Genomic DNA, 23161 nt, shown 5'->3' with positions numbered 1-23161 from the left:
AGCACTGTCACTTCTTAACTTATCGAACGGGAGTCACAGCGATAGCTGCCTGGTGGGGCCGCTGGGCCCTTTGGTAACGTCCTGCACAGATGCTCATTATCATCATTAATATTTCCACAGTCTAGATCCACGGAGTGGTATTCTTGAGAGAAGAGGAAAGAAACTGGAATAGGATTTTCCTGACTCTCTGGCCAAGGAAGTTCAGCACAGCCTCCGAGATGACCCTTCCCAAGCTGACTCGGGGTCACCTGTTCCCTGCTGTCCCTGGTACTTCACCTCCCTTTGTTATAGGGTTTGACAGCTGCACAGGGCAGACGTCACAACAGCCCATCACTATGAACAGTCCTGAGCGCACACACCCTCCCTCATTCAGCCACTGGTCCCCGGCGCAGAGCACAGCGATGGTACTTCACAGGCAGCCACGAACTGTCAGATTTAGAGGAATAAATTATGAATAAATGGGAATGACTGAATAAGAAGTCTCTGAGTCCTAGTGCCTGTCATTGCATACTCACCAACCATAGCCTAAAAGACCAAAATATGTCATGTATTCCATAGATGACACTGTCCTCCAGGACTGTCACGGTCCCTCAAACCTGCCCGTCTCCTCCTACAAATACGAAAGGTGGATGGCCTGCCATCTCCTGACATGTCTCCACTTTAACGGAGCCGTTGTTCCCTGCAAAGCACCTGAGTTGCTCTGCGGAGGCAGGCGGACCGTCTTTCACAAGGGGCACAGCTGGTGGCTTTGACCAGAGCATCCCCCAGGCGGTCAGGAGCTGGAGCTGCTCGACGGAGCCTGAGTCTGAGTCGTGCGGACCCTGCCGCGTGGAGCAGGATGGGCGTGGCTTCCTCCCCACTTGCCAGGTGTCCGCCCCAGGGCCCAGTTCCCCAGGAGTCCCAGGAACTATTCTTCATGAGCGCCTCACAAGCAAGGCCTTTGAAATCAGAGCCACCTCGTTCCGAATTCAAGCTCTGCCATCCGCTAGCTGTAAGTGAGTAAGCGTTCCTTCCCGAGCCTCACTCAGCTTCTGCATTAATAAGATGGAGCTGATACCATTTGGTGTTAATTAGGAATATTATGACTCTTAAAGGGATACTTCATGTGAAGCACACATGGAGTCTGAAGCATAGCAGGTGCTCAATAAATGACAGTGCGGACAATCATCGAGGGTTTACACTGTGCCAGGCCCCATGCTCAGGACGCCGAGCATCTCCGTTCAGGAAATCCTCCCCACAAGTCCATGGGTAGATCATTTCAATGAGTATAAATATAAAATATAAAATAACAAATACACAGGCACAGGCAGGCCTCACTGCACCGTGCTTCACTTTACTGTGCTTCGCAACTATTGTGTTTTCTACACATGGCGGGTTTGTAGCAAGCCTGCGTCGAATACACCCATTGGTATTATTTTTCCAGCAGCATTTGCCCACTTCCTGTCTCTGTGTCACCTGTCGGTGATTTCTGCAATATGTCAAACTTTATCATTATTATCATATTTGTCACGGTGACCTGTGATCAGAGATCCTTGACGTGGCTACTACGACTCGCTGAAGGCTCAGAGGACGGGTAGCATTTTTTAGCAATGAAGTGTTTTTTAAATTAAGGGATGTACACTGTTCTTTCAGACAGAGTGCGATTGCACACTTAACAGACTACAGCAGAGTGCAAACGTAACTTTTACATGCTCTGGGAAGAGACAAAGAACTCCGTGCAACTCACTTTATTGCGATACTCGCTTCATTGCTGCAGTCTGGAGCCAACCCCGCGATAACTCCAAGGTATGCCTGTGATAAATATAATATAAATATAACGTGATAGATAGATAGACAGACAGACAGACAGACAGATAGATAAAAAAAGAGAAGGCTAAATGATAAAGATGCCACATAACCCACCCCGGGCCACTCAGCTGATAAGTCCTGAATCAGGATTCGAACTCCATCCCCCTGGCTCCAGAGTCCCCTCTCTGGCCTCCTGCTGTTGCTCTTCCTGACTCATTACATGAGTTCCCTAAAATTTTCAGTTGCACCTCCCATCCCTGGGTACCACAGGGTGCACTTCCACCTCCGTGTCCTCCCTGGATGGGAGGCAGAGCATGTGAGTCCTGTTATGAAGCTTGTGGCCCCCATGCTCGGTACAGGACACCCTCCGTGAAGAATCAACCTACCACTTCTGAGAAGCTGGCAGCCTCTGCGGTGAAGGCCAGAGTCAGGGCTAAGATGAAAGGACCCACACACATGGCCTCAGCCCTGGAGGGAAGGATGGAGAAGGAAATTCTGGCATTCTGGGCAACGCAAGGCATCCAGGACTGAGAGAGGCGAGTGGAACCCCTCCGGGGCTCAGGAGACCCAAGCTTCGACTGACTTTCTTGTTTAGCCAAAGGTAGGGACCAGTGATCCAGATGAGAATTCTGGCTTCCTTGGGTGACATGGGAACTCAAGAAAATCTCAGCTTGAGGGAGGTGTAGAGAGGCAGAGGGCCAGGGAGAGCGCCAACCACTCGTCTTCCCCTGCAGAAGCAATTCGCGTGATGACTCGGCCAGCTCTTAGTCAACGCCGCTCTGTGATTTTATCTTCTCGTGCATCTGTCCCACCACCTCGCTAGACGGCAGCCCTGTAGAGGCAGAAGATCCGTGTTGACCTTGGATGTCCCGTGGCGCCTGCCCCTGGTGAAAGCTGCCCACACACCATTCGATGTGCCCTGTGCGTGGAGCAGGGAATTCCACACACAGTGAGCAGAATCTCCATCAGCATCAAGAACAAAGGGTCAAGGTGGGGAGGGTATAGCTCAGTGGTAGAGTGCGTGCTTAGCATGCACGAGGTCCTGGGTTCAATCCCCAGTCCCTCCACTGGAAAAATGAATAAATAAATAAACCTAATTACCTCCCCTGGTCAAGGAAGGAATTCACACTTCCAGAAAGAGTGTCGCATCCTTGCCGTGGTGTGTGGGCCAGACACAGCATCCTCCTCTGTCCAGTCTTATGTCCTGGGTTCCCCCAAAATGCAATCTGCAAAGCAATGTCTGCTGTCTCCCAGCCCACCGTGAGGAAGGAGGCTCCCTGTTCTCCGCTCCGCCCTGGAGGAAACAGCTCTCCCCTGGGAGCTCAGGTCTGGCCCTGAAGGGACCACCTCGCTCTGCCAGAGGGAGCATAAGCCAGCCTCGCCAGCTGAGTGCAGCTGTGGCTGTTGCTTAAGAGCCTTCCCGCGTGCAATAACCTCTCATTATATTTTAATGTTGTTGTAACTTTATGGCTTAATCAGTATTTGCAATTTGTTAGTAGCCCGGGCGGCCATAAAATTGTTTTCCAGGTACTGAAACATCCCATCAAGGTTTGTAAAGCAGTGGTTCTTAGTTTATCACACCCATAAAATGCCCTGGCAATTTGACAGATATAATAACTTTTTTTATCAAGTGTCTAATTTGAGAGGAAATTAAGCCATACGTTACACGCAGCTCCGCACCACGGTTGGGAGTTCTTCAGCCTCCAGGGAAGCCCCTCTCCTCACCCCATCTGTCCTCTTCAGCCAAGGGCTAGAGTTCATGCTTGCCCCTTGCCCAGAGCCTGCTGTCAACCCCACAGAGCTGAGGGCAGGTATCCCGGTGGCTGTGGTGTATGTGATGTAAGCATCCTTGAAGAGACAGTGCTTTCACACTGGGGCCCCAGAGATGGGTGAGAAATTAGCCGCCAGAAAGAGAGAGAAAACCCTGCTAATCTCTCCTCTCTGGGTCTCCCCCTGAGCTGATGCTCCCCAGATCTAATCCCGCCTTGGGTCTGCACAAGAAAGGAACGGAGGTGGCACTCTGCCCCTCATCTCCATCCTCCATGCCCGCTTTAACCTCTCCTGCTTTTCTGCACATTGTGTCCAGACATAGGAAGAGAGCAATTGTGTTAGAAGGACACATGGAAAAGTAAGCTATTTTTCTTCCCAGCGACGTGGGTTTGCCCTTTTGCGATTTTCAAATGTTGGTCTTTCTTGGTATGATGCTGAACCAAAGAACAGTTTTGCTCACGAGCTACACGGGGTGCATAGATACCTCTTTGCCCCACCAGGCACCAGATCAGCAACTGTGCGGTCCAGGAATGTGGGTCAAGCTCACTTCCCCTCCAGCCCGACAGTGCACAGTAGCCCAGAGAGCTGACCGCGGGACCAGTTCTCACCTGGCTCTTCAGCACTCAGCTGTAAGTGTCCTTCCACCACGGCCCCCAGCCTTGGACAGTCATCCTAGAAAAAAGGAATTGGGACCACCTGACAGTATCATTCATCCCCACTCGGTTGGCATTTGCCGGGCAACCACTTCATGGCCAGCAGCATCCTGAGCTCTGAAGGATTCAGAGGTAACCGAAACACAGTCCCTGCCCACGAGGGTCCCACCATCTCACTGAGGAAATTAGCCAGAAGAGCAAAGCTTAGGAGCACAGTAATGCTGCGTGGGGCTCTCTGGAAACACAGAGGCGACCAAAACTGCAGCAGAGCTATGGTGGGGATGGGGGCAGTCCTCTGGAAACACGTTAGCTTTCTGGCTTCGCCCCATGACTTAAAAGAGACAGTGTTGTGGACCAGGATAAAAGTGTCCTGGAGATGCTGGAATCTGAGGGAAGCTAAGTCCTAGCATTGTTCAGACTGAATGTTCAGACTGAGTGTTTACCTTGAAAAAGTGCCCTCCGGTAGGTGTGCGCGCAAGTGCGAACGCAGCGGGGCAAACGTGCCGCCCCAAACGGAAACTGGAAGGGGGCAGCATCTTCCGTCCCTTTCACCTGGCTGCTCCCCGCAGCCGCCGGGTCTTATGAACCAGCTCCCGAGGTTGATAACCGACTTCACAGAGACACGAGAATAGCTGAGCGTTTATGGAAAGCCTTTCTCGAAGGAGCTCTCCGCACTCTGCAGATAATGGGCTTATTTATCCTTGGAGCATCTCGGTGAGGCTGTTCCAGGACAGGGGTGACCGGACTCATGTAATAAATAACGTCAAGAACGAAGCTGAGGAGGAGACGGGCTCGGCCCAAGGTCACCCCATGAGTTGGGGACGGCTCGAGCCCTCGTGCTGTGATGGCGTGACTCACATTCTCCCTGAATGTCCCCCCACTACCCGGGTTGCTCAGCCCTGTCACCTGTGCAGTGAGTCCACGGTTGTAAGGAGTCAAGGGGTAAATCTGCCAGACTGACTGGTTAAGACCAGCCAGCACCTCCTTTTCCAGCCAAGTGCGCTCTTGCATGCCAACAGGCACAAAATGACCGCACAGAAACCCAGAGTCATTGGGACACTGGCTGTTTCTGCTTTAAAAAAAAAAAAAAATTCCCAACCCGAGGAATTACAAATCAATAGACTCACACCCAGAGACCAGCTCCTGTCCCAGGAGAGCCACGGTAGCATTGGTCATAAAAAGCCCTCTCTTGGCCACAATGGGTTTGCTCCAGAGGCTCCAAGAGAAAGCAGAGTCGACTAAGAGCTCTCTACTGTATTTGTTTAAATTTCATGCCAGTGGATGGCGGTGACGCAGGAGACAGGTTTATGGAGAGAGAAATAAAATGTTGACAAATGGCCCTGTAATCAACTGGAACATGCAATAAATCATTAGAATGCCAATAACACTTCCAGGACAAGCTTAGAAAGGTCATTAGTGTGTCACCATATATCTTCCAGCACCAAACAAAGCAAACAGAACATGTTGGGAATAGGATTATGGGGGAAGCATCTGTCAGTCCTAATTAAGAATTAACTACAGATCGTATCTTGGGAGATGTATAATTTATTTTCCCTCTTCTTCCTCCCTACATACTCGCAAAAAGAAAAATAAATCAATAAAAAGTTTAACCCGTTCTAGATCTGAGATGGGGTCAAAGAGGCAGGCTCGAAGTGTAGACCAGAGAGAGCAGGGATCCTGGCCGGGTGGGAGGCAGGGCCAGGGGAGGAGGAAAGGGTTCCTGGCACCAAGGTGGGCTGGGACAGGCAGCTGGAGAGCTCAGACTCAGCCCAGGGCCCCAGTGCTGTTCTTTGTCCTCTCCCAGCCCAAGACGCTCTGTTTCACACCATCAGGAATGTGGAGGTTACCTAATACTTTGGCAAATCGGTCTCATGAGCTACAAAGGGGCAGCAGGAAGGTTGGAAGTTAAAAAAACAAAAAAGTGTCAAGTCCTTTCTACCTGAATGTACCAGTTATGACTGAGTTTGGCTGCAAGGACCAAAAAGCCCAACTCACAGTGACTTAAACAAAGAAGTGTTTATTTTTCTTATGTAACAGAAGTCTAGAGGTGGGGAGGTGCTGGCTCGGTCTTCTGAATGTTTGTCTTATAATCTTTAGGGCGTTGGCTTTTGCCCTCTGTGACTGTGGTCACAAGATGGCTACTGCAGCTCCAGACATCATGACCGCATTCAAAGGAAGAATAGAGCGGAAAGAATGACTCTCGCCTTTTGTACCCCTGTTATCAGGAAAGCCAAAGTTTTCCCAGAAACCCCCAGAAAACCTAGGTATTTGTCTTATTGACCAAAATTGTCTCAAATAACCACCAAACAGCTGGGAGATGAGGTGGACCGATCCTCACTCCAAATAAAAATGGGGCTCTGTTTCCCAAGAAGGAGAAAGGAATGGGTTTTGTATTAGCAACTAACAGGGTTTGCCGTGCGGAGAAGTGGGGCGTGGGCCCCACAGGGGAGTGCTCGCCCCACGCTGTTTACAGACAGGCTCTCTGTCCCTCCCACCCAGTAGAAGGCTCTGGTCCTCTAAGATCCACTTCCTGGCTCCGCCCGAATTCCATTGCTGCTGCTAATTTGTGCTGCTCTTTTCTACTCAGGATAAAGCCTTTGTGCAGCTATAAAGCAGCTCCAGGTTTTCAGGGGAGAGTCAGTCTGGCCATCCCAGCAGCACCGAAGGCTAACGGAGCAAGCATCCACTCCTTCACCACAGACCTTGCTCCAAACGACCCTTTCGTCAGTGTAGCAGCACAGAGGCCCCAGGATGTTTTTATTATTTACCTGGGTCCTAATTCCTTCCATGCAGCTTCTATCCTCCCCTCTATTTGGCTGTGTGTGCATTTGTGTACCCTGAGCATGCATGTGCACTGTGTATCTGTGTGCGTGAGTGCCTGTGTGTGCATGTGTGTATCTGTGTACATGTGTGTGCATTGTGCATGCCTGTGTGTGCATTGTGTGAGTACACTGTGTGCATATACGTGTTGTGTATGTATGTGCTTGTCTTCCTCTCTCGTTGCCCCACCCCTACTCCCCGTACCAGCTGGGCGCCCCCATCACCTAGGTGACGTCCCCAGGCATTTGGGGGGAGATGTGGACACACCACGCGCTTTTTTGTCATGATTCCTACTTTCACCACCACTCACAGCATCACGGTTACTGTTGATCTCTCCCATTCTTCCTGCCTTTCGTTCTCAGGTCTCTTTTTCTGCTTGAGTTTGCATTTCTCCCTTTATTTTATTTTATTTTTTTCTGCTGACAGAGACAAGAGCTCGTCCTAGTTCTCCATTTCAGGATTTGTTGCAAACTTCAAGGTAGAGGTTTATGGCTGTGGGTGTCCTGGTAATGGTACGGTTCTTATGGGCCCTAATAAACTCGGCTGCTCTGGGGTCCTCTTAAATTCCAGTATGAGAGAGAGAGAAAAGGCATCATTCAGTCTTGTTACACGCAGGAATCCTCACCCTCGAAGGCTGAGAATAATGTTTTTTTCTTGGGGGAGCAAAAGCCCATAACTCTTGAATGCAGCCCAGGAACCAGAGGGTCAGGAAAAACCCTTCTCTCCTTCCCCGTTGCCTGGATGGATGGCCGATGGGAGATACATTTGGCACCAGAGAAGCAGACACACAGCAAGGATTGAAATGCAGCTGGATTTTTTGCCAGCCCCAAAGAGCCCATCCTTAGGTGCTGAGTGTGCTGTAGAGCTGGCTGAAAATCCCACATGGTTCCCGTTTGCACAAGCACAGGCTGGGGGTCTCCTTAGGGTGGCCCCCAATGCCTGCCTAGAACAGCCCTAATCACACTCTTAAATATAGCCTCTCCCAAAATGCTTTCACTTACTCCTTTTGCAAGATCTTTGTAACAGATCTGATGATTATTCGTAGTTTGCACAGGACGAAGCCAGAGCTAAGGGTGGGAGGTTACTTCTGTGAGGTCATGGAGCTGGTCCACGGCAACAGGGACTCAAACCCAGGTGGCTCTCCTCTCATCCAAGGCTAGTTCCGTTTCACCAAGCTGTCCCTACTGGAGATCAAGGGCTGTTGGCCGGCATGGGAGGGTCTGTGCCCACAGTGGGGGGTCATCTCCAGAAAATGCTGATGCGAGACTGCCTTGTGGAGGGACAGGGATCTGAGTGCTGACCTAGGAAGGAGCTGGTTCTAGCCAGTGCTGCGCGCTCTGGGGAAAGTCATTTAATCTCTCTGGGCCTCACCTTCTTGCTTTATAAAATGAAGCTCATATTCATGATGCAAAACCCTGGGATGCCTCAGGGCCTACCATGTGAGGGGGGGTGTCCTGACCCCCTTTTTAGTTATGATGTGTTGAGATTCCACGTAAATGTGATGATGTGCATGAGATTCTACTGATAAAAAAATTAGTTTTGAATGTTTAAAAACACTTAGACTAGACATTCTCTAAGACCTTTTTGTTCACACGGTCATTAGCATCGACAAAACACCTGCCCTCGTGTGGCCAAGGGCATGCTGAGTAGTTAGTCCTTAAAAACAGCGGCCACGTTAGAGTGCGTGCTTAGCATGCGTGAGGTCCTGGGTTCAATCCCCAGCACCTCTGTTATAAAGAAATAAATAAACCTAATTAAATCAATAAATAAACCTAATTACCTCCCCCTCCAAAGAAAAATGTTTTTAAAAAAGAACAGTGGCCACAAGCTATTGCCCAAGTGAGCCCTTGAAATGAACACCCATGAGTGTTGCCCTCTGTGCCTGGTGAGAGATTTCCTCCAGCAGGGCTGGGGTCAGGGGTAGGGGCTGGCGGGGCTGCTGGCCTAGGGGGGTGACATTGAACCAGTGGCCACACCATGGGTTCCCTAAGATTCACATTCAGCTACAACTGCAAACTTCGTGTTTCCCCTGGTCCAACGTGGATGAACATCAGTGTAATTTAGCCCGCAGAATGATTTTTTATTTATGAAGATGTGCAGTTTCCAGTGGTGTTTTGAGGTCACCTTAAGCTCTCCCACACAACGCAGATTTTGCATTAAAGGAAAACTATTAGTATTCGGAAATGCTTTAGCACGAGGGTGGCAGTGTGACCATGACCTCTGTGTTGATGTAAACGTGTTTTCATTACCACCAGGTCTGGGGTGGGAGTGGGGAGCTGGAAGAAGGGAAAGCCAGTGCTTGTTAACGCTGTCCTTGCAAAAGCTCTTCTATTAACAGCAGAGGTCTAAGGGGGTCGAACGTTGCACCTGGGTTCTGAATGACTCCCCTCGCAGCGTGGGTCCCCGGCTCAGGATGCAGCCATGTGGCCCTCACTGTCCTCCGCTTTCCTTTGTCCTCAGATCCTCCAGGGGCCCTTTCTCGCCACCACTCCCCTTTCCCCTCCCAGGAATGAGCCCAGAGGTTGGCACACGACCGCCTTAGCCCAAATCTGGCCCACTGCCTATTTTTGTACAGCCCTGGAGGTCAGAATGGTTTTTGCATTTTCAAATGATTGGGGAAAAAGATCAAAAGAAGAATAACATCTTGTGACATATGGAAAATTTTCCAGAATGCAAGTTTCAGTGTTCATTAATAAAGGTTTATTGAGACACGGCCATGTTCATTCATTTTTATATTGTCTATGGTGCTTTGACACTGCAAAGGCAGTTCAGTAGTTGTAACAGAGACCATCTGACCCCCAAAGCCTTAAATATTTACTATCAGGGTCTTTACAGAAAAAAGCTGCTGCTCCAAGAACTTCAAGTGAGGCGGTGAGCATCTTATAAATGTCCTTTGTTCATCCATCACCCTGGCGCAACACTGCACCTTGACTCCACCCATCCCTAGCTCTTCTCCTCCTTGCTTCTCTCTTTTATCCACTCCCTCTCTTCTCCTCCTCTCTTTCGTCCTCCCTCTCAGGAACAAAAACAGTCCATTCTTCCCACTGTCTTGTGCATCTTTCCTCTTGAGGTCCCAGCATCCAATGACAGTCATACTTACAGAGTCACCTGCATCCCAAGCCGGCTTGCCAGGATTCTCCCCAAACTTAGGTATCCCCTCCCACAAGGGAAGTTCTGGTGCCAGATATTAAAAAATCAAGCATTTCCATTCAGGTCCCAGGGAAGGAAGTTTCCAAGGATTAAATTTGAGAAACCGTGCGTAGTGGAGATGCCTCTTGGAAGGTGACAATACAAAGTGGATTGTTTCAGTGTCTACAAAGCCCTACAATGATGAAACCTACTTAACTGTGAAACCCAATATTTCCAGAACCTTCTAGGCCAGAGCTTAATAAGAACATCTCTGACATCCCATGGAGTATGCGTTGGGACGTGCATGTGGAAGGCCCATGCCAGCCCAGGGACATGCAGCCAGGCCTTGGGAGCAGCAGTGCTGGGAACAGTCACCTCACCGGCACACAAACGCATGTCCTCAGCCCAACTCACTTGGTGGCCTTGGGCCCATCCCGTCTCCTCTGAGCCCCAGACTTAAAGGCTAGCTTAGCTGCATGCTGTCCTTGACATTATTTGCTCCATAAGTGTGGTCACCCCTATCCTGGAACCGCCTCACCGAGATGCTCCAGGGATAAATAACCCCATTATCTGCGGAGTGCGGAGAGCTCCTTCGAGAAAGGCTTTCCATAAATGCTCAGCTATTCTTGTGCTTCTGTGAAGTCAGTTACCAACCTTTTGACCTGGTCCAGTTCTCCGCACAGGTTCTGTGGAGTGCTGGAAAGATACAGGCCCCTGGCCAAGTGGAGATTTCAGTCTAGTTTGAGATACACACCTATGTGCTCACACACACACACACACACACACACAAAGGTGAGACACTAGTACGATCCCCTATTCAGGCTAAACAACATTACTGCTTTACTTCTGACAGACTCCTTCTTTGCAGGCTTTGGTTCTGTTCATGGGATCCTGTTTCTAACATGTCTACACAACTCTGTTCTTCAGAAGAGAAAGCTGAAGCCGGAGAGATGAGATGCATCGTGACATCCCATGGGAACTGGACGGCAGGAGCCGGGCAGACTCTGGGATTCACAGCCTGCTGCTTTTTCCTAGGCTTGTCCCCTGGCTCGTCTTATTGGAAAAAGAGAGCCTGGCGCTCCTCCCACCACACCTCACTGCCACACGGTGACCTTGGTAACAGCTGGGGCTCCCAACCAACCATTGATGTTGCCGAGTTCACTGTTCCTAAAGGTATTTGAGCAGAAGCCAGAATCTGCCCCGGATGCCATGGACGGTGGAAGGTGGACCAGACACTTCATTCATCTCAGCCTCTCATTCATTTTTTATTTTCACATCTATTTTTCATTTTCCGTGGGCCAGGGCAGCTCCGTGCTCTACACAGTAATGAACTTACCCTTTATCTGAGCTTACATCCTAGGGAAGAGAACAGGCAATAAGCAAACAAAGGATGTGCTAACGACATGTAATCCTAAGAGCCATGAAGAACACTAAGCTGGGGGAAAGGATGGAGACTTGTAGACCTGGGACAGAGGTGAGATGGTACGGTCAGGAGAGTCCCCCTGGGAAGGTGACATTTGAAGAAAGACGTGGGAAGTGAGGAATAGGAGCCTTGTCAGTGGTGGGGGTGGGGGAGCCATGAGCCTTGCGGAGAAAGGGAGCAGGAAGAGCCCAAGCTCAGCACAGGGAGGAAGCTGGCATGGCCGAAGCAAGGTGCCTGTGGCAGGCGTGTTGGGAGCAAAGCGGGTCAGGAGGTAAAGGGAAAGCTGGTGGTTTCCAGTTCATCGTAATGACGTTGTAAGGAGACTTCCAGGGCTAAGTCCATGGCCATGTGACAAAATCATAATGCTGGGCACTACGGGGTCCTGATTTCTGTCATTCTGATGAACATGCTGTCTTAATTTCCAGCCTAACATAAGCCATCAGAGAGCTGGTAAAGCATATTTCTCCTGGGCTAGCACAAGGATGGGAGGACGTAGGGAATCTAAGTTCTGTTGCTGCCTTCTGCAAGATGGCCTAATTCTCTAGCAGAGGGGTTGCCTTTCCCCATCTTCTCTCACGGGTAAAGCACATACCATATAGTGTGTCTAAATGCACTGGCCCTTGGAATACATGGCTACTGTCTTTTAATTTGGTGGAATCTCTTACCTCTATCAGTGACCAGACAAGACCAGAATTCAGCTTCTCGATGGAAGCAGAGCTTGATAGAAGTTTAGGAGTCCTTCAAAGCACCAAGAGTACAAAGGAAAGGTCCACAAGCAAAAGAAACAGAGATACCAAACGAAACAAGCAGAAGCCCTCTAACTGAGTGCAAGCAAAGCCAAGAGCTGGAGCTGAGGACTGCCGGCCCTGAGCCTCCTATTTCATCCCTGCCAAGGACGGGGCTGGTCTCAGAGTCCAGCGTCCACTTGCCCTCCAGATCATGAAGTGGTCCAGTGCCCAAGACGAGGGAAACAAAGGGCCCGAGAGTCAATCAATGACCGTCATCTCCACTAGAATCTCGACGTCTTTTCATTCTGTTCCCTCCCTGGCTGCCGTCGGTTCCACGCACAGTATCCCCATCCTTCTCCCCCAAGCAAAGGTCTGTTTTCCCAAAAGTCTCAAATTCAACATCGGACTGGATGTGACAGCAGAGGAGACCATTGTCTGCGTTCTTTGTTTCTACCCACCACCAACATCCACAATGAAGGAACCTCAGTGTCCTTGGGGGAGAGAGCATGGCGGGGCTGAACCTTCCAACTGGATGCGTTGTCGACAGAAAACTCCACCCTGCCTGCCCAGAGGCCCCCCCAAGGCAGACGGGGCTGGGGTGGGGGATGAAGCCCGAGGGAAACAGTGTGCTCAGTTGGGAGGAGGAGGAGGAGAGGACTCTCAGGAAGTGGAGGGAGCAGAGAGGAAGAGAAAACAAACACAGCTCGACTTAAACACAGCGCATCTCCATCAGAGGGGTCTGCTAAGAGAGCAAGGAAGGGTGAAATGGAATTTTTAGACGAAAACAACTTTGCCCACCTTCTTAGTCTCATTAACATTAAAATGAACCCCCTGAGGAGAAGCCAGCTTCTGCCAAGGGAGGGGAGGGGGAAAGTGTTACACCCTCAACCTGATCTGCTAAGACAGGCACCTGCTTCCCCGAGGACTCTTCCTCTGTCTCTGTGTCAGGAGAGGGGATTTCATTCTGACCTCAGGTGACTGAGCAGCAGGGCCTGGGAGGGGAGGCATCGGGGACAGTCCAGGATCCTTGCCTGACCCAGCGGGGCTTTGCTCTGCTCATCACGCCCCCTTCCTCCCTCCTCCTCTGCTTTGCAGGGCATCCAGGTAAATCCCCAGCAAGTGGAAGCCACTGGGACGTATTGGGTCCCCTGGGCTCCAGTATCTGCAGCGCCCCCTCCCCACACTCAGGAAATCTGATGCTCCTGGAAGCCCTGCCCCACTTCAGGCACTTTCCCACCTGAGGCCCATGAGGTTGTCCCAACGAGGAAGTTCAGGGACTCAGCTTTGAGTCTCACTTGCTGTTAATTTGACCTCAGGTCTGATCACTGCATGTCTCCCTTATCTCAGGTAGCTGGTCCCACCTGAAACCCCAGTTCCTACATCTGGACCTCAGCAGAAAAGTCTTAAAAAGCGTCCTGGGTCCCTTTCTTTGACTAGTCACTGCCCTCTGGTGTCCCCTGAACATCGTCCTGGTGGCTGGCTCTTTGCTGGGAGAAATGGCCTTCCCCAGCTTCCTCAGCCCAATATTTTCCCCCACCTGTTTGGAAACTCTTTGCTGTCTCTTGCTCTGGCATAATGCCTGACACACAGTAGGGGATTCAGAAACATGTGTTGAATGAATGGATGATTGGATGAGTGAACGTAACTGGGGACTTGGGAAAGCTTTAGACGGGCCCCCCTCCTGTACTCTTGGGCCTGTTCATAGTCTCTGGTCTTGGTGTGGAACTCCTTCTGCTAAGTGGCCAAAAGCTATTCATAACTATCCAGTAAATGACCAATCCCAGTGTGGATGCTCAATGAAACACCGGTCTGTGGGCCAAAGTCAAGCTGGGTGGCATCTTAGCTGACTCAGTCGGGACTGCATTTAGAGCAGGGGTCCCTGATGCAAAGAAGGAGAAGGAGGTTCTGTTGTGGAAACTGCACCTCCCCCATTATTTTCTACTTAAAAACTCCCATCGAACCACCTCATTGAGCTGGCAGACGAATTTCTTACGTGTTTCCCAAATAAATGACCATAAATTTGAACGCAAATGGAAGGTCTCTGGAGCAATGAAGAAATCCTATAAAGAAAATCTGTAAGGTAAGGGAGGGGCCTAGCCTGGTGTAACTCATGCAAAAGAATCATACAGAGAAAATATTCAAAACAAAGCTTTTATATTGTTTGGTTTTACATACTTAATAAATATCTGTAAAAGCACATCTCTGTATTTTATCATCTCATTCAATTTCAACATCACATGTTGGTAATTTTATAGTGTGAAAATGGAAATGTTCAGGAATGGAAAAAAGGTTCAAATATATGATTTTTGAATTAATATATGGGAATAGAGATAGGAAGATATAGGTTTTTTTAATAACATGTCCACAGACTCCTCATACAGAGCCCTTCAAAGAGTCAACATTAATTTTCCTTCCCTTGAGAGTAAGCTGGACATAGCAACTCACTTTTAACAAACAAAATGTGGCAGAATTGATGGCATGTTACTCCCAGAATTATGTTATAAAAGACACTGTGGCAATCTTGGGTCACCTGCTCTTGGGGAAGCCAGCACCATGGGGTAAAGAAGTCCAAGCACATTTGTGGAGGGTCCGTGTGGTAAAGGGCTGAGGACAGGTGAGCATCTGAGCCAACTCAGGAAGGACTCCCCCAGCCCCGGTCAAGCCTTCAGATGACTGGAGCCTCAGCCAATGTCCTGACTGCAGCCTCGAAGACAGCCAGAGCCAGAACCACCCACATAAGCTATTTCCAAATTCCTGTTCTACAGAGACTGTGAGATAATAACCACTAAGCTTTGGGCAGATGTCTTACCCACAAACAGATAACTAACACAGAAGATGAGATGCCTCAGTGTTCCAAGCAAGATTAGAACCAAAGACCACACCTCGTGGTGGTTTGTTCACATCAGCCCCGCTTCCCCTTCTGTCCTACTGAGAGGAAGAAGCTTGACTCTCCTGGGGTTGCTGATCTGGGCCTTCCCACCCCAAGCACTGAGCCCACGGGGCACTCTCCCAGACCCGTTAACTTCAGAGTTGGGAAATGACAAGTGCGGCTGAAATAGCTACACAAATCTCTTTTCTAATCCCCTAGACGGAATCTTAAAGAAGATCTAGGCTGCCAACCAGTTGAAACATGCTGGTGTTATTACCATCTAAAAGTTCCTCAAAGCAAACGCCCTCTCTTTTTGGTAGTTGGGAATGAAATCTATCACCTTAAAGCCTTAAAACACTGCGCTCCAATGTCATCTTTCTCTCTTCCCAAGTCCTCCCATAAGATGCAAAGACCTGTTCAGTTGGTGTAAATTATCCTGCACACTCGCTCAGGAAGATGACTACTTCTAAGAATCGTTAAAGGGAGGGAGTTCTTTGTCTGCTGTATAAACAATTACCATCCTTTTATTTTATTTGTATGGGGGGGATGGTTTAGAGGTGAGAGGTGAGAGGTTTTCATACATCAGATGCTCCTAATATGAAGTCCAACTATGTTCCCAACTCCTCCCTCTGTGATTATTACTCCTCCAATTCCTCAGAAGTGGGGCATGTGACAGCCTCACTTCTGAGGCTCTATCCTGATCACATGGCCCTGTTTATACAAAGGAATACTACTCAGCCATAAAAAAAGAATAAAATAATGCCATTTGCAGCAACATGGATGGACCTACAGATCCTCATTCTAAGTGAAGTAAGCTAGAAAGAGAAAGAAAAATACCATATGACATCACTCATGTGGAATCTAAAAAAAAAGAAAAAGAAAAAAGAGGACACTAATGAACTCATCTACAAAACAGAAACAGACTCACATAGTAAACAATCTTAAGGTTACCAGGGGAAAGGGGTTGGGAAGGGATAGATTTGTGAGTTTGAGATTTACAAACGTTAGCCACTATATATAAAAATAGATTTTAAAAATTTCTTCTGTATAGCACAGGGAACCATAGTCAATATCTTGTAGTAACTTTTAATGAAAAAGGATATGAAACAAATAAATGTATGTACATGCATGACTAGGACATTGGGCTGTACACCAGAAATTGACACATTGTAACTGACTGTACTTCATTTAAAAAAAAAAAAAAAAAACCGAAGGTGCCTTACTCCCTCCCACCCAGGAGGCAAAAGAACATCTTTCCTCGTGAAAATTACCTAGTGAGGCAAAAGGATTATAAATCGCCATAGGACCAAATTAGATCCACTTTCCTGCTTTTTATATAGTTTCACCCAGATCAACGACATTTGTTCTGCTGCCTGGCAGGTATTAAATTCATCTCATTGTGCTTACTTTGTTTGTCCAACGCACACGCCTAACAATAACAGAGGAAGGGCTCCTCTGGAGGCCCAGAGAAATCCGAGTCCGCGTCAGGGTCTACATATCCTGGTTAGGAGTGCTCAGCCAGCTGCCTGTCTGCTTCCTCCCTAAGTATTGCCAGCAGTGAGTTTTTTTTAAGTCCCGTATTTTGAATGCCATGAAATGAGGGGGATACATTTGAAGGGCATGATGGAGGGAAAAAAGGAATGAGCATTGATTAAGTACCTACTATGTGATAGTCATGGTAGACTTAATCCTCATGACGACGCCACTGGGGGGTGGGGGTGATCATTACCTTGCCCATTTTACAGATGAGAAAACTGAGCTTCAAAGAAGTTATTTGCCTTAGACAACATAGCTAGTGAAATGATGGAAATGGGATTTGAAACCAGGTCTGGAGTCAAAGCCTAAGTATTTTCATGACATAGTGGTGCCTCCTTGGATGACAGGTAAGAAACCCTGAGGACCCCTGGGTGGGCGTAAGGAGTAAACAAGAGTTCACTAAGGCTGCCCTTAGGTTTCAAATAATCAACAGATGTTGGCACCAACCATGCAGACGCTTGGTAGATTTTTCCATTCTTGGTGAGTTTTTCAATTTGTGGATTAACCCGAAGTCCCATAATCAGAAAAGAAAACTTATTAAGTTTCACAAACAAGAATCGTGATGTTGAAAGGCTAGTAGCAGAGAGCAATTCAGAATTCAGCCAGTGTGTGAGCCAAACCCAAATCTCCCCAGCACCCAAATCTCCATGCTGGGTTCTTCATCTTAACACTCACCATGTACGCTGTAATTCTTTGGAAATAATAAAACTAGGTTTCATTGTGAAAAATCAATGGCCATTGAATGAGTTAAAAAGATGTTTAAATGGTAATGTTTTCTTAAATGAACACGACTCCTGATAGACATGTTCTTAGGGGAAAAAGTCAGAAATCTAACCCACACATGTCTTTATAAATTGGGGCAGATTGGGAAATCTGAAAAAGTCTTGCAATGTATACGTTTTCCAAAAGTTTGAGTGTATTACATAGCAAATCCCCACACTGATGTTAGGGGCTACTCAGAGGGATAAGGCGTGAGTAAAATCTCAGCCACTCAAGATATTACATATAAAGACTCAAAAGCCATGTGACAACTGGCACAGACAGTGTGTGATAAATTACCATCAAGGCGGAACACACGATAATACATTCAGGGGAAACAGACCACTCCCCGTGGGTTGGAGAGGGCAGGGGGGCTGGTTATGGAGGAGGCCAATGAGAGTATGATCTTGAAAGAAGAATGAATAAAGCTTGGGCATGGGTGGGGTGGGAGAGAGGACAGAGACAGAGGGATGCCCCACGCAGGCTGAAAGCAGGTCTTTCTGGCCAAGCTCTCTACCGCCATACAGGTATCCGTGTACTGGAAACTTCCCAGTTAAACAAAAATCACTTCGAGGGCACACATTTTATAGAACCTAGCATAGTGTTGGACACATAGGAGGGATTCAAAAACTCTTTGGCATGTGTAGAATTCCAGTCCTTGAAACTGCGTTCTAATATTTGTGTACGTTTTTGTATATGCATGTGTGTATGTGTTTGGTGTGTAGACAGAGTGTCTGTCTTTCTGGAAAAGCTGAGATTCAAGGAAGCGGAGGGACTTCCCTGGGTCTCCAGGTCAGTGAACAAGGCTGGAGTGGCCCTGCGGTGTCGTTCCTGGCCAGCTCTCAAGTGGATGCAGCAAAGGCCCTTTTCCATCCCAAAACAAACACCCAAACTGAAGCAATTCACTAAGGGCCTCTCAGAGATTTTGATCTGAAAGAATCTGGGAGGAAAAAAAAAATGATTACAGTAATTAACAAAATAGCTCTCAAGTCCCAGATCCACAAAGTCCATGAAGTGAAGCTGAAGTGACCTCACCGGTCACTGTCAGTCCAGGCCTTCCCGGTCAGAGGCCCAGCACAATGGAAAGAACCAGAGCCGCGCTGAGCACCTGCCCTCCCCCGGCCAGGCACGAGGCTGCGGCTGGATATAACCGAAGGCAGGAAGAGGAGGCATCATCTCCGCAGAGGGGCCAGGGAAGGTGGCCAGGGAAGGTGGCCAGTGGCTTCTGGGCCAGGTCTCAGCGTGTCCCGGCTCTGTCCTGACAGGCGACCTTCACCTTTTCTGGCCCCAGCAACACTCCAGGCGTCAGGGATACTTCTCCTTTCCTGGCTGAGATGCTCCAGCTACGAAATCACTACAATCTGCACCCAACAGCTCTTAAAAAATAACTTACACTTTTGACTTGGTGGAATTTGCCGAATGGCTAGTAGGGGGAAAAAAAAAAAAGAAAGAAAAGAAGAGGAGAAAAAAAACCAAAGCAACATTATCAGCCAGCTTTGATCTCCAGACTGTTTCGTTACTGCATTCGGGGTTAAAAGGAGGGGGGAGAAAAAGCAACACTTCAAGCAGGAAATGTCTATTATTCAGAAATGCAATATAATGATGTGTCTGGATGGCCCAGTTTATCAGACAGCGTTTTCTGGGAAGGATGTGGCGGGTTGGACACACCATCCCCTGTCCTCACCGGCTCCTTCCTGCCCAGCCTCCCCTCCTCCACACCCACCTCCTTTTCCCCCCCTTCCAGGACACTTCCAATTTCCTAGGTTTCGTGACCACTTACATGTCTTTCCTGAGTGTTTTTCTATCGCGTAGGAAATTGGGTAATGAAAACCGAGTCATACATTTCTGCTTTATGTTTCCAAAGAAGCAAGTGTGACTGTCAGGTTTACAAAAGATTGTTTATGTTCACTGGCGTGAAATGGGGAGCCGGCATTCGGAGCAGAGAGAGAGAAAGGCTGGCCAGGCCGGGATGACAGCAGCGCATTCATCCTCCACGCTACAGCGGACAAAGCGCGCTCCCTGCCTGACAGGGACCATAAATCATGCAGGGGATGCTGTACCTACAGCTTATACCATTCCAGATGACAAACACACAATAATCCACGCAGCGCAGCACTTTCTGGCCCCCCTCCCATCCCCCACCCCCTGCCTGCTCTCCCCTCTTCCTCCATCACCAGCCTCTCCCCTCCCGCCTCCCTCTCCCCGTCTCTTCCTGGCACCTCCCTTATGTGTCTCTCTCCTCTTCCTTCCCCTGGCTTCCTCTCTCTCCCCAGCCTGGCCCGCCCCCTCGCTCTCCACTCCTGTCTCCTGTGTCTTCTCCACCTCCTGCCCACATGCTCACTTCCTCTTTGGGGATTTCATCTTTGTGTCTCTTCTCGGTTTCCTCCTCGTCTCTCTGCCTGCCTCCATCCCTTGTGAATCTCCCTGGTGTTTCCCATCTCCATTTCCTGTTATCTTTTTCCTCTTTTTTCTTGCTCCCTCCTCCCCTCCCCTTCCCTCTCCTCCCTCTCCCCACCGCATCCTTTCTGACTCACCCAATCTGGTAAGAAAAACGTCACCTCTACCCTGCAGATCCCCTTGGCATGGGAACAGAAGAAAGCACCAGTTCTCCAGGGGCAGGAACCTCAGCACGACGGCCACACGAGACCCCCTGACACCGGAACAGCAGTGGGGACAGAGGGATTCTGTGCTGGGACCAGATGATCAGGGCACGGATTCTGCCTTAGCAGGTAGGGCGACAGGAAAGCTGAGAGCCAGGGCAGAAACACAGCCAATCCCCACGGCAGGGTCAGAGTCGGCGGGTCTGCAGTCCTGCACACACTCAGGGCACCGCTCCGCATTTCTGAGTTTACCTTCCTCCCCAAACCAAGGAACTCCTTCTGCACTCAACTCTGCGGCCACCCCAGACAGACACTTTCAGTATCGGTACTGGGATGGGTGCATCTGGTTATGGAGGGGGACGTTGGCAAATCAAGGCGTGGGGTATCTGAGAGCTTTCAACACTTCACCACGCGGGGATTTTTAGCTGGAGCCTTGAGATGAAACACTCAATCTGAGAGCCTTCCAGACCCTGTTCCATGTGTTTATAACACAACCCTCTCTGAAGGTTGAGACACTCCCTTTGCCTGAGTCATGGGACCCTTGGGAGCTAAGAGGTACAGTGAAGATGGATCACTTTGTTCGAGGTTCCCTCGGTCAGGGTTCGGGTTTCTTTCAGAAGGAGTCCCACCCTGACTTCCAGGACGAGCTTGGCTAACAGCTTATTTCTTACTTAACTTCACATGAAGCAATGGGATCGTTTCACACCCTCGGCAACGCACACGTAGGTTGCACTGGTAATGAAAAAACACATCCTGGTTTTTCCATGTCTTTCTCCCCTGAATCATTTTTAACCTGTTACTCCAGTATTAGAAAATGCCAAACCACTGGTACTGAGAGAATATTCAACCCAGATTCTGACTTTTCAGGTCCTTCGGAACAACTTATCTTCATCTTTTTGGAAAAAAATCTACTACAGGCAGCTGGAGCCTCAAGCCCCTGGGACCAAAAGTGACTTGGCCCGAGGTCTGGGGAGTGATGGATAAGGATGGCTTCCCGCTGGCCAGCCCAGCTGTGGCCGTGGCAGACCAGGCTCCGGAGGGAGTGCTGTCCACACAGCAAGACAGGGGCCCTCACGTGTCCTCCTGAGGTTCTGATGACCTCGCAGAGCGGTGGGTAGAGTCCATGTGACATCGAGCTAACTCAGGGTGGGGTGCAAGCTACCCAGCCAATTCTCAGGCATCACTGACATTGCCTCTCAGGCCCAGCGATCAGCACATACATCCTTCCATCCAACCTCGAGCCTTCTCCCATCTCCTTTCAAAGCAAGTGGACCATCTGGGGCAACAACATTCCAGCAGGTAGCAGGGTTCGAGGGCAGCCTTCCTCCAGAGAGTGTCTGCATAGCCCACCGCCAAGAGCCAGCGGAAAAGAGGAAGGGGCGTGGGGAAAAGCGGGCTGGCTGTGTTCTGGGATAATTAATGAGGCCTGGAAGAGAAACCAGCCATCAGGTGAGACGCAGAGAAAGCAAGCCCCGTCCTGTCCCCTCCTGCGCTGTAACTTGCAGGGAAGAGGAGAAGGACTGGCTGCTCGGACAACCCTGAAATCGATGCATCCTAATTAATGGAGGATTCAATTCATCAAAGTGACAGCAGCTCTGTGTATATCTCATCTCCGTCAACAGGGCTTAGGGTCGGCCTGGGGGGTTATTATCGCTCCCTTTCTTGTCCCTTCTCTCCTCTTCTCTCTTTCCCTCCTTCTCCTTTTCTAACAGGATGATGGCCAGATTTAAGGAGGAGGATAATTCCAAGCTGGGAATTGTTCAACCGTCTCCCCAAAGTCTTCTTAACAGGCCCCCTCAGCCCTCCTGTGTGGCCTGGACACAGCGCCGGCTTGTTCCAGAGGCGAGGTTGACAGCAGGGCTGCCCAGAGGCCTGGCGGAGGAGGGGGCAGGCTTCCACAGCCGGGCCCCCCGCGTGGGGCATGGGTCAGACCTCCTGCCCCGGCAGCCAGGAGAGGGCCCCTCATTTCACGGATGAGGAAACTGAGACTGGGACAGAGTGAATGAGAGGTCCCAGCTCACACAGCTAATCAGGGGCAGAGCCAGACCTCCCAGGAATCAAGCTCTTCCCAGCCCACCGCTCGGTGGCCACCTCCTTCACCCGCTTCTGTGGGTGGAGGCTCTCCCTTCTCGGATCTTCTCTCGTGATTTTATTATGAGTAAGGCTGCTAATCATGACTATTAAATAGTTAACATGGATGAAATACTACTTGTGAGGCGCTCTGCTGCCTGTTTTCTCTAAGTTAATCTTCCCAATGCAGTAAGGTGGGAACTCCTTTTGATGCCCATTTGAAGATGAAAAAACAGACTCAAAGAGATTAAACAACTTGCTCAAACGGAAGCTGACGCCCCGCTAAGCCATTCTTCTAGCCACCAGCTCTAATGCCACTTTTAAATTGAAATTACTCCCAAGGGCATTCAGTTAAGCTATTGAGTTGCAAGTTCCAGCCCTGCGTGCTCCGAAGCCAGCGGGGAAAGTAAGGCTCGCCCTCCAGTCCGGCTTGCCCAAGGCTCAGGCTCCGCTCCTCCAGAGTGGATGGAGGGGGAAGAGGGAAGCTTCCATGAGGCCAGCATCCATGCCTCGGCCAAGCCGCCATCCTGGGCAGCTGCAGCCCCCCACTGTCCACAGAACCTTCTGGAAAATGTCTGCTTCCACCTCTGTCCTCCTGCCCCCATATGGAATTCCACCAGGGTCTGTCCCAGTTTTGAAAGGCTCCTGTAACTGTCATTAATTGGGCCTATTAGAATGCAAAAAAAAAAAAAAAAAAGTTGGGGGATGGAGCCTGGCCTTTCGCACTCTGACCATTAGTCATTCATTGCAGACTCTAAGCCCAAAGAACAGCCAGTTCCCCAGAAATGAGAGGCTGTGGGCTTGGGGGGCGGGCGGTACCCAAAACAAAAGGCCCGGAGGCTCATGGGTAAGAGAGTAGTGCCTTTCTTCCAAGCTGAGCTGTGCTCACGCCCCATCCGTCAGCACCAGGATGAAAGGGCTATAAAATCAACACAGCGCCCGATACTGTATGGAAATATACGTCCTGATGTGTCAGGAATACCTGGCGTGCCTTTAACCTCAACTTCAGATGAACC

At 49.5% G+C, this 23161-nt stretch overlaps 1 long non-coding RNA gene across 9 annotated transcripts in view; it reads right to left on the bottom strand.

Moving 5' to 3' along the window:
* The window catches only part of LOC116660102, a 338126-nt gene that overhangs the window by 243310 nt on the left and 71655 nt on the right, over positions 1–23161 (bottom strand). For all 9 annotated transcript variants that reach the window (XR_004315484.1, XR_004315478.1, XR_004315477.1 and 6 more), the window contains 2 exons: positions 2175–2620; positions 1727–1791 (listed from right to left, as the gene is read on the bottom strand). This is a non-coding gene — a long non-coding RNA (uncharacterized LOC116660102). The remainder of the gene's footprint in view (positions 1–1726; positions 1792–2174; positions 2621–23161) is intronic.

Source organism: Camelus ferus, chromosome 26 (genome assembly GCF_009834535.1).
Source record: "Camelus ferus isolate YT-003-E chromosome 26, BCGSAC_Cfer_1.0, whole genome shotgun sequence".
NCBI lineage: Eukaryota > Metazoa > Chordata > Mammalia > Artiodactyla > Camelidae > Camelus > Camelus ferus.
Note: the sequence above shows the minus strand (reverse complement) of the source record. Positions and strands in the feature narration are given on the sequence as shown.